The following is a 12,363-nucleotide window of genomic DNA, read 5'->3' as shown; positions in this document are numbered from 1 at the left end:
TTCCTTTATAGAAAATCAAATAACAAATCAAATAACAAAATCAAATAACATCTACATTCTACAATGAACACTTTAACGAAAGACTTTGGAAATGTATTTCTTATTGCTTTCCATTTCGTAAAAAGGTAAGATTTCAAATAATATATATAATATAGATATAATGTATTTAATATAATTAAATGCAATATGTTGTCAAGTTATAAGAATCAGCTCACCAATAAAAAGTCTCAAAAGTTGTAAAATCTGCAGTAACAATTTATCAGAATTTCACAAATATTTGCCTGGGCCGTATCCAATAGAGTTTTTGCTTCATTGTTGTACTTGTAGCTGGCAGAACAAATATAGTCACTGACTGGCTGCTATTTTTTGTGGCCACAGGTGCAGATTTCCCTAGTGTTAGTAAATAAGTCATATTGTTTATTCACGAATAATTAAAAATAAAAGTCCATATAAAATTTGGATTCAGGTATTTGTCAGTTGGCACCCACTCCATATTGGGCCACATATTGTGGAGAATGTAGGTACATGAACATACTTTAATATGCTACAGTTGATATGTATGTTCAGTGTATACCAATGTGTAGCATTTCAGGTCTGAATCAGTGATACCTCTCCTTTGACTTGTGCTGCCAGATGTATACAGTACATGTTGGGTATATGGAAATCATGGGCTGTAAAGGGTCCTACAAATAGGTTTTTCTGGACTGGGGAGGTCTAGTCCTGCCTCTGACTGTTATTAATTCAATTTTTCTACACTCCATTTTTCTACACCTGGCTAGTGATGGGCGAATTTGCGACGTTTCGCTTCGCCGAAAAATTTGCGAAATTCGCGAAACGGTGAAAAATTCGCGAAACGACGCCGGCGTCTCGTTTTTGGCGCCGGCGTCCGTTTTTTGGAAAAAAAAATTGCTGACGCCGGCGAATATTTGCCCCAAATTTTCACGGGCGTTTCGCGAATTTATTCGCTGGCGGCGAATTGCGCAAATTCACCGCGAATTTGCGCCTGCCGAATAAATTCGCCCATCACTACACCTGGCCCATATTAATAGGGATAATTTGGCAAAGAGCTATGTTTAAATACCCAGTATTAGCATATTCTTTACTGTCAAATGAAGCGTTTAACTATAAACTGATAATATATATTTTCAGAAACCTAATGACAATGCTGTTGAAGAAATTGAGGTAGGCAGGAGATATTTGTAGATTAAAACAGAACATTCTTTTATTCTTCTGACTGCCTTTCCTTTCATAGTACAGATTTACTTTAGCAACTTTCCTACATACTGACCTAATATATAATGGACGTTTAAGGTGCATGTGGAGTTTTTTAACGTATCTTCAGTGCAGACTGAATCCCTTTTCCTCCTTGTTACCTCTTCTTGTTTAAAAATAAAAAAGTGTGTGTATATATATATTAAACTTCTACACTGCTGCTTTATGAAAAGGCACATGTAGTATTGCTGCCAAAAATACCTTATTTACATATATATATACATATATATATACATATATATATACATATATATATATATATATATATATATTATATATATATATATATATATATATATATATATATATATATTATCCGGAAAGTTCCAAATTATAGAGAGGCCATCTCCCTAAAACTACATTTTATCCAAATAATTCCAAATTTTTAAAAAATGTTTCCTTTTCTTCTGCAATAATAAATTAGTTCCATGTACTTGATCCCAACTAAGAAGAAATACCAGCCTATTGGGTTCATTTAATGTTTACACAATTTTCTAGTAGAATAAAGGTATGAAGATCCAAATTACAGTAAGATCTGTTATCCAGAAAACTCAAGGTCCCGAGCATTGTGGATAACCAGTCCCATACCTGTATATACACAGTTATACAAGAGTGGACATTGGCTGCTCATGAATCTTTGGGTTTTCCTATAAAATTAGACACATTTCCACATTGCACCAGTGGGTTATGGGCCTAACGTGTGGAACTGTAGCATTTACTTTACACTTTTACCTTACTTTTGTGAATCTCTTATTCTTGCAATATTTTATCTTAACAGATCAAACAGGAATCACTAGAAAAACAACCTATTGAAGCTAATAGTGAAAGAGAAACGAGTTATGAAGTAAATAGTGAAAGAGAAACAACTATTGAAGCTAATAGTGAAAGAGAAACGAGTTATGAAGTTAATAGCGAAAGAGAAACAACTATTGAAGCTAATAGTGAAATAGAAACGAGTTATGAAGTTAATAGCGAAAGAGAAACAACTGTTGAAGCTAATAGTGAAATAGAAACGAGTAATGAAGTTAATAGCGAAAGAGAAACAACTGTTGAAGCTAAGAGGAAAAGAGAAACTACTACTAAAGCTCATAGGAAAAGAAAGGCGGCTAACAAATCTAAGAGTACAAGAAAACTGCTAAGAAGCCTAATGGTAATTAGTTAAATGCTTAAATGCTATCTTCTGATTGGCTGAACACTTTCTACCTGTTACTAGAAATGAACTAGTTGGTACTTGTTACTACTTCCATGTCCCATCTTTAACCTTATAGTCCAACACTTCTTTCATATTAGTGGCAGACATGATTTAGATGAATAAATGTGTTCATCTTCTAATCTTCACCTTTATCAACTGTGAAAATTTGTTGTTATTTGTTAACACTTTCCTAAATAGATTTGCCCCTGTATATGTCCTAGTACATGATGTTCTACAAGATTATTTCAAAGAACTGTCTTGTGTTATCATGTGGCTTCATAAAATAGGTTTTATTCTGAATTTCTCCAGTCCTGGGAATTTTGTAGTAAATTGCCATCTTCATTTTGTACTCTTTGTGGTTTGTTAAAATATTATATCATTATTCATCACTCCTGATAATATAATATATGTATGTTATATCTCTTTTGCACATGCAGTTTCACCTGAACGGGATAAATTGTACTGTGACGAATGTGTATCCAGACAGAAGAGATGCTTCGAAGACCAGGTTAAAACATCAATTGCCGGTAAGTAATTTACCAGCACCAGGAATTCTTTTAGCCTATGTTGTGAATATAAGTATATTAGGAGAAAAAAACCTAAAAATGACATTGCACAGAGAGTCCATCTCCTACAATGTAAATGATCTTAGTTTGGTGCCTGACTTCCCCAAGGCTATAATGACTTTACATAGAAAAGTTAAAGAACACTAGGAGTGAATAAACAGATAAGCCACATTCTGCTCTTCATGTGTCCTGTTGTGAGAGCCATGATTGGCTGGAAGGAGGCACCTGGGTCTAAGATAGACACAATCCACTAAAGTAACATAGAAATCTGAATATACCTGTAATGGCCATTTTTACAAAATGACAATATTAAAAAATATTTTACATTGGTACCAGTGTATTGCTGTGAGTAGATTATGCTGATAGCCCAACTCATAAGGAAATAGGTAGATGGAAGAGCATTGTTACATTTATCCCTGATATCTGCCCCAATATGCAACAAGTACACAGTTAGTATTGGTTGTATAACAAACTATTATGTTCTTCCACTACAGCTATTTCCAAACCCAGACTTATGATATTTTGTTTCTTTTATATACCTTAAGGTCCTTAATATCACACCAGAAGAAACATGATCCCCATGCAAGCAAATTTATTCTGTATAAGCCACCTTTAAGAAATTACTGTATTTGGAATCTCTAATGCGTTTCTCTTTAAATATCCCACAGAAAAAGAAAGTTTTCTGGACTGACTTTAAAAGATCCAATGACTTCGAGAGAGGCCTATTAAGTAGAGGATGGGTGAAGAAAATTGCCCCACCTTCAGTAAGTCTGCTTAAAAAAAACATCTCTTCAAGGATTTTAGAGATATTGAATTGTAATGATAAAAATGAACCTAGTGCTCCCCACATGCTAGCATAAATGTCTGCCCTGGGGTTTCATGAGCACAAAGTTGATGAAGTAGAAGTAGAGGTTAATAACCTCATGGAATAGGCGACAATTGCATGAAAGTTGCATCCAACTTTATCTTCCAGTGACTTTCTGATCTGAAAATATTCCACGTTAAACATATCCGTAGGCCACGAATTATAAGGAATACTTTTTCTGTAGGCACCTGACACCAAAAAACATGGTTTTGTTATACAGTTGAGTACTCTAGTCTTAAGCCTTAATATTATAGAGATAATATTATATTCCCTAATGTGCCTGGGAAATATGGGCAGAATCTGCTACTAGTGGAACCCTTTCTGAGCAAATCTAATAAACTGTGATAATGATACTAATGCAATGTTTTTACTTGATAGATGCTGGTCCCCAAGAAAACTGTATTTCGTGACCCAACATATGGACATAAGGTAAATTCATATTTATGTTTGTACAATACAAAGATCTATGTAAGAAATGTGTGGGTAATCTTAATCTAACCACTCATGGATATGGCCAATTAATGAGCATTAAGATAAATATTGTTAATGTTTAATATTATATGCTTTCTTTTATCACACCATTGTCATTGTTCAACCCAGAACAGTGTACACATGACTTGCCCTTTCCTATAAGCTAACATATTTCTTTCTATGAACATAAATATAAATCCACTACATTTACTATTCAGTTAAAGTGCATGATGTGACTGGTGGAGAGGAGCCAAGCAAGTTAGCAAGCTACAGTACTTAGTGCAACTTAAATTACAGAGTATGTAAGCAGCATAACTAGCAGTTACTAGGCCAGTTGTTATTCTTCTGTGTAAAAGAAGTAATATAATGCTCCAGAAGTTTACTAATCATTTGAGTGTACTTGCCTTCCATGAATAAACTTTGTATTATTTTTCTTTTTTAGATTATAAGTCGTTATGACATACAACCCAACCTCATCCTGACACGCCAAAGAATTGAACTCCATCTTCTGAAAGAGGATCAGATAACCAATCACTTTTGCAGAGTGCACGCCACAAGCAAGGTGAGCCAACTGCAGTGACTTACAATGACCCATAGCAACCAATTAGATCTTTCATTTCTATCTCGCAGTAGACTGATCAAAATGAATTGCTTATTAAATACTATTTGTGAATATATTCACATTCTCAGTGAAATTTGCCGTTTTATTATAATAGCACAACAAAAAATAAAAAGCAACTTGTTTTAGATGATTTGATCCATGTCTGAACTGGAGGCCCCAGTATTTAACCAGTGTAAAGACCCAAATAGCTCCACATTGGCCCATTAATAAATACTGGTGCATTGCATTTTGATATTTGCCCGTTTACAGTCTGCCTGTGCAGGACTGCTTCTTTCATCTGAATCATATGGCTTCCAGTTAACATGATTGGAACCCATTATTTCCAAGTCAAAGACGGTTTCCAGTAAATGGAAGTGGAAATTATTTTACATAGGGTTTCCAAGAGAAAACAAGGCTATGATATGATGCCTCTTGTCACTGGTCATACTCACAATGTAACTTCTTCGGACACAGGTGACCTGGTGGGAATATAGAAGCCAGAAATGTGGCCAATCAGTGGCTCTCTAGATGTTGTTGCATTCTAATTCCTAGAATTTTTTGTATATTTATTTGCTATAATCTTTTTTGACTTTTTATATTTATAAAATGCATAACTAAATATGTTCTTTGTATTCTAGAGTGGTCTGTGCAAAGTATTAAGGCAATGGTGTTTGTCGTGTGATGCGAATCCACACACTTTCTTCCCTCGTTGCTACATGTTTAGTAAGATAAATGAAAAACAAGCATTCATTGGTAAGTGTGCATAAAAATACTGTATCATGGCATTATGTCTTGGGTATAGTATCTTAAATCTGGGCTTTATATCCTTCAAAACCACTAAAGAAACAAAGTGCCCAACGCGTTTCGACCTTAAGGGTCTTCCTCAGGGGCACAAATAGACAAAAAAACAAAAAGGCAGAACGAGCCTTACTGTCCATAAGGGTTTTATACCCAAGCTGAGGTCTTCGTTCACAAATCGGGGTCTAACGTCACTTCTGCTTCCCCAGATAGTAAAGAGGCCAAGCAATGAATTTGTGGATCATCAAATGGACGCATATGCGTTCCAACATATCGTCCAAGTTATATTATATGCAGTAACATTTAATAACATTTCTAGCAATGCGACTGTGTGCACAAAAGTATCTAGATCCACTCCTCATCAATGAAGACATTAATTCAAAGTCACGCAGCCAACGCTGCTGCATTCCTCACGAAGGTCTGAAATATAGAGAACACGTCACTTCCTGTCATTCATCCTATTTGCGCATATGTTCCTCACATTTCTAACGCATATGCGTTTCAACTCATTATCTAAAGAAACGGAATTAGATAAGTGTCATCTCTATCTAAGGCTCCAGGGAGTACCTAGCCAATTAGCACCCCTCTTTTACTTCAATGGGTGTGCGCCTTCTCTCTATATCTTATACAATTTCCCCAATAGACCTGCTTATCTTAAATAGTTACAATTGCTTCTTTGCTTATTTAAATTGTAACTAATGTATAGAAGTGCACCTGCCACATATTCTGGACTCTCTCAAGTCAGTTTTAGAAACTTTGTATATTTTTGTGGCTGGAGATCAAAGTGCAGGAGATCAAAGAGAAAGTCAGGACATTTCAGTAACAATCCGGGAATGCTGGTTGAGCTGTCAAAATTGGGACTGTCCTGCGAAAAATGGGACAGTTGGGAGGTGTGCTTACATACAGCTCCCTGTAGCCCTGATACTGGCTGCCCAGCTGGATGATTACACAGAAAAACAAAACTATTTTCTACAAGGTCACGTCTGCATATACTGAAAGCATATTATGTGTAACTCTTAAAGCAACAGTTACATGAGTATGAATGGATATGCAGAGGGTTGTCACAATATCACAATATGATCACAGTAGATAGATAAGAATTGGCATTTGTTTGATTTAATGTCCAGGCTGCACTAGAGAATACCCCAATGCTTATAGTGCTAAACAGCTGGAGGGCCTCCCTATTATTAGGGTTGCTACCTGCAAAAATATAGGAAGGCCGGTATTTTTTTTCCAGAAAAGGTGGCAACCCTCCCTATTATACATATGTACAGATATTTATGTCATGTACAGTATTTGATTTTCCTACTAAACAGACTTTCCTATTGCCTGCATTGTTTTGGTACTGGCTAAAAATCTGCCGACACTGTTAGGCCAGGCTTGTCCCGGAGAAAAGTTGCCCTATTCTTCCAATGACAAATGCTGGGGGAAATAATGGCAGTATCATAGATAAACCCCCCCAGATAGGGTCTGTGATCAGGGGAATGGAAGAGGGTCAACTAATGATGTCCCTGGACATAAAGGATGCGCATCTACATGTGCCGATATGGCCACCGCATCACCGCTTCCTACGTTTTGCCAACAACCATTACCAGTTTGTAGCCCTTCCATTCGGGTTATCAACAGCCCCCGAGTGTTCACCACGCTGATGTCAGTCTCGGAATCGGCTCTACGTCTACAAGGGATCTCAATCACTCCCTACCTGGACGACCTGCTCATAAAGGCCAGAACAGCAACAAAAGCAAAGCAAGATCTCTCTCTAGCAATCTCCTTGCTCCAGCAATTCGGATGGACAGTGAACTGGTCGAAATCGAATTTACACCCCAGCCACCAAATGACCTTTTTGGGGCTGGAATTCAATACGAGCACTCAACTGGTCTGTCTCCCCCACGACAAACATAAAAGACTCAGAGATCAGATACAACGCCTACTTGTACCTCAAAAGATCACAATACAAACAGCAATGAGGGTGCTAGGGGTGATGATCTCAGTCATAGAGGCAGTGCCATTTGCACAGATGCACTTTCGTCCATTACAGTCGAACACACTTGCCGTCTGGAAAGGGGGACCCCTCTCCCGAACATTCTCCCTCTCCCAACAGACCAGGAGGTTGCTCTGGTGGTTGAAACCCTGCAACCTAAACACAGGACAGTCATGGGCGACACCAGACTGGACAGTCATAGCCAAGGATGCCAGCTGGGGGGGATGAGGAGCGACCTGAAACAACTTATCAGCACAAGGACTATGGTCCACAGAAGACTCAAAACTTCCAATAAACATACTGGAATTAAGAGCCGTAAGACTGGCACTCGAAGTATGGAGTACAGAGCGACAACGCCACAACAGTGGCATACATAAATCGCAAGGGAGGAACCCGCAGCAAAGCGGCACTAGCAGAGGCACAGCAAATATTACACTGGGTGGAAATCAACAAGGTGAGGTTGTCCGCAATACATATCCCGGGGGTATCAAACACAAAGGTTGATTACCTCAGCCGAAATCAAATAGAACCCGGAGAGTGGGAATTACACCCGGAAGTGTTTGCCGAGCTAGTAAATCACTGGGGACTTCCACAAATAGACCTCATGGCCTCCAGAGACAATCACAAGGTACCCAGGTACTTTGCCCGCTGTCGGGACCCGACAGCAGCGGGGACAGATGCAATGACTCAACCCTGGCGATTCAAGCTAGCGTACGTCTTTCCAGCCATTCCAATGTTACCTTGGGTACTAAAGAAGATAAGACAGTCACAACTCACTGTAATCATAGTGGCACCATACTGGCCACGACGGTCTTGGTTCTCAGACCTGCAGGACATGTTGGTCGCCCATCCAATACGTCTAACCCCCAGGTCAGATCTCCTCCTTCAAGGGCCCATAGCTCACCACAACCTGGGCCTGTTCCGTTTGATGGGGTGGTTATTGAATCCGACATCTGGAGAAAACAAGGACTGTCGGAAGAAGTCATTGCTACCATGCTAAAAGCTCGAAAAGCAACCTTATCCGGGTCCTACCACAGAATATGGCACTCCTACCACAACTGGTTCAACGAAGGGGGTTTCGCGTTTTTAGAACTCAAGATCCCTAGGATTCTGTCTTTTTTTCAGAGGAGTCTCCAACTAAATCTCAAGCTCAGCTTTCTTTTTTTTTTAATTCAATACTGCTTTTATTGGCATAAAAACAAACAGAAAGAGCAAGTAGTGGCATACAATGACATTTGCAAGGTATAATGAGCAAGTACATAATACAGGTACCCATGCAGCAGTATACAATGATAGTACCACCCTGATTCGTCTGGCATCTAAGGAACACATTGAACAAGCAATTAGAAAAGACTAGCTTAACACTTATGTATGGCCCCCAGAGGATGCGAGATGGCCTTCTCGACTGTAAAAATGGGCTAGACAGACTAGGTGGATACGGAACTCTGATAAGAAGTCCACGGTTCCCATGTCTGTATGATTCAAAGATTCTTTTCCGGGTCGGTTTCCGTCAAAAATTCCATATATTTCCTAGATTCAATCCGTTTGATCAACTGCTGTACAGAAGGAGTAGTTGGTGTCTTCCAAGTACTCGCTATAAGAGTTAGTGCTGCATTGAGTATCTGAAATAGAAGGCTCCTCTCAGCTTTTGAAATTTGTACTGGGTAGATTTGGAGTAGTGCTATCTGGGGCAGTTGGGGTATTTCCCTGTGGAATATCTCCTTTATTAAATCGAAAAGCTCTGTCCAAAAAACTGTAACTTTTACACACTGCCACCACATGTGAAGCATTGTACCTGGCTGTCCACATTGTCTCCAGCACATGTTTGGATAATTTGGAGAAATCTTTGCAATCCTGGAGGGTGTTAGGTACCACCTACCAACCACTTTAATGTGAGATTCCAGGTGGTTAGTGCAGTGGGTAGCGCCTTTAGGACTATTGATACAGGCGGACCATTGAGCTGGGGAGAACTGCAGTTGAAGCTCCTGTTCCCATTTATCCATATATAGAAGTTTTTGAGATTCCTCACGTGTTATTTGCATTTTATAACAATCCGACTATATCGATTTACCGTTCCAGAATTTACCACAGAGGCACTCCATCCATGACTGAGTGCGCAATGTTTTGTAATCCACAGCAGTGGTGCGCAGAAAATGCGTGATTTGCCCATAAGTATAGATTTGATGTGGTTGTAAACCATAGGTCTGCATCAGATCCTCAAACCGACGTAGTTTTGAGAGCTGGTAGAGGTGTCCTAGTTGGGAAATCCCAGCAGTAGCCCAGCTGTTAAGGTTTATCTGTGGGATGAAATATTTCAGTGCTTTCAGAGGCAGTAAAGGGGAAGGAAAGGTACTAAACTTAAGCTTTGTGTGCACAGTATCCCAGATATCGATGGACAGTTTAGTGGTGGGTAAAAGGCTGTCCACTGGTGGTCTGGAATGTTTGGGCATCCAGAAAAGATGAATTATAGAGTTATCCCCCATCATTTGAGCTTCCATATCCACTCATGCTCTGCAGCCCCTTTCCGCATGCAAACGGACAACTGATTCCAAAATAGTGGCAATATAATAGGCTTTGACATTGGGTATACCCATTCCTCCTGAAGATCTGGAATATTGAGTAGTCGAGAAGGCCATTCTCGGGGGTTTTTGCTGCCATATGAATCTATTCATAGTTCTCTGTATAGTCGCCAAATATTTAGTAGGGAGCCGGATCTGCAACATTCTAAATACATATAAAATGCGTGGTAAAAGGTTCATTTTTATAGCCATTACACGCCCATACCAAGAAATTGTTTCTTTTCGCCATCTGTTACATTCTAATTCAACGAGTTTTATCAAAGGAGAATGATTCAATTTAAATATCATGGCCGGGTCTCTGGGTAGCTTGATTCCCAAATAGGTGATATAGGAATCACGCCACTCAAAGGCGTGGTAGTGTGCAATTCCTTCCAGAACCCGCCTAGGTATGTTAATGGGTAAAGCCTGCGTTTTTGCGGTGTTGATTTTATACCATGATACTACTTGAAACCTGTCAAGTTCTCTGAGAATATTAGGTAGAGAGGTCAAGGGATTCGTAACAGCCAGGAGAATATCGTCTGCGAACAAACCAATTTTCTGTTGCCCAGCAGGCGTGGGGATGCCCTTTATATCCTGATTGTCCCTAATACTGTGGGCTAAAGGTTCAACCATTAAGGCAAAGATAAAAGGCGACAGAGGGCACCCTTGCCTAGTCCCATTAGTAAGCTCGAAGGCGTCTGACAGGGCTCCCTTGGTACAAACTTTAGCTGTGGGATTTGAGTATAGTGGAGAGACAGCTTTTAAGAAAGTTGGTCCAATCTGGAATTTGGCCAATGTAGCTTTCATATATTCCCAATTTACCCTGTCAAACGCCTTCTCTGCGTCCAGGGAAAGCAATAGAGCTGGTGTTTTAATGCTTTTGAGTAAGTGTAAAATATTCTGAAATCGTCTTGAGCTATCAGCCCCTTGCCTGGTTAGTATGAATCCCACTTGATCGTTTTTGATAAGTATTAAATTAAGCCGTTGAGCTAGCAACTTAGCGTAAATTTTGAGGTCAGTATTAAGCAAAGTGATGGGTCTGTAGTTTTGACACTGGTCGTGGGATTTGCCTGGTTTAGGGATGGTAACTACATGAGCATGTAGAAATTCAGGATTAATCAGACCTGTGTCCATGATGTCCTGAAATAATTTAAGTAAATGCGGGGATAATATGTCAAGGTATAGTTTGTAATATTGGTTTGTGAAGCCGTCAGGGCCTGGAGATTTACCAAGTTTCAGTTCTTTAATCACAGATTGCACAGATTAATCTTCAAGCTGAATGGGTTTGCGAAGGGATTCCAATTGTTGCGGGGTTGGTGAAGGGAGGTCCAAAGTGTTCAAATATGCGTCAATTTGTTCTGGAAGTGGTCTAGAGTTTGCCGGGTCAGAGCCTAAATTGTATAACTTTGTATAATAAAGCGCAAATTTGTTTGCTATTTGTTTAGGGTCAGTTATTTTTGTATGAGCGTCCTGTAAGTGTTGTATGCGGGTTTGAGCTTGTCTTTGTCTTAATAAGTTCGCCAATAAGCCTTGTTTCCCTTAGTGTAAAAAAGTTGTTTCATACATGTACTCTGTACGCCGTTTTAGCAGCCAAGATCGTATTTAATTTAGTACGTGTAGCCTCTATTTGTTTGACTGTATTCGCGTGGAAGTGCTGTATCAGGTCCCTTTCTAGGTCTGCTAACTGAGATTCTAGCATCTTCTGTTCCGATTCCCTTTGCCTTCTAAGTTGTTTTGCCTTGGCTATTAATTCACCTCGCAAAACAGCTTTGTGCGCTAACCAATTGTTTTGCCAGTTGGTGTCTCTAGGATTGTTTTCCCTGAAAAATTGTAATATCCTCTGCTCAATATATCCCCTGGTTTCCTCATTCTGTAACAATGTATTGTTCAGTTTCCAGGGAAGTTTGTCAGCTATTCTATCTAGGGGGAGCTCCATACCGATTGGGGCATGGTCTGACCATGTTCGTAGACCAATCCAAGGATTAACGACTTGTGTGGTGGATTGCAAGTCGGTGAGGAACATGTCAATCCTAGTGTGTGTTTGGAATCTAGGGGAATA

Source organism: Xenopus laevis, chromosome 3L (assembly GCF_017654675.1).
Source record: "Xenopus laevis strain J_2021 chromosome 3L, Xenopus_laevis_v10.1, whole genome shotgun sequence".
NCBI lineage: Eukaryota > Metazoa > Chordata > Amphibia > Anura > Pipidae > Xenopus > Xenopus laevis.
Note: the sequence above shows the minus strand (reverse complement) of the source record.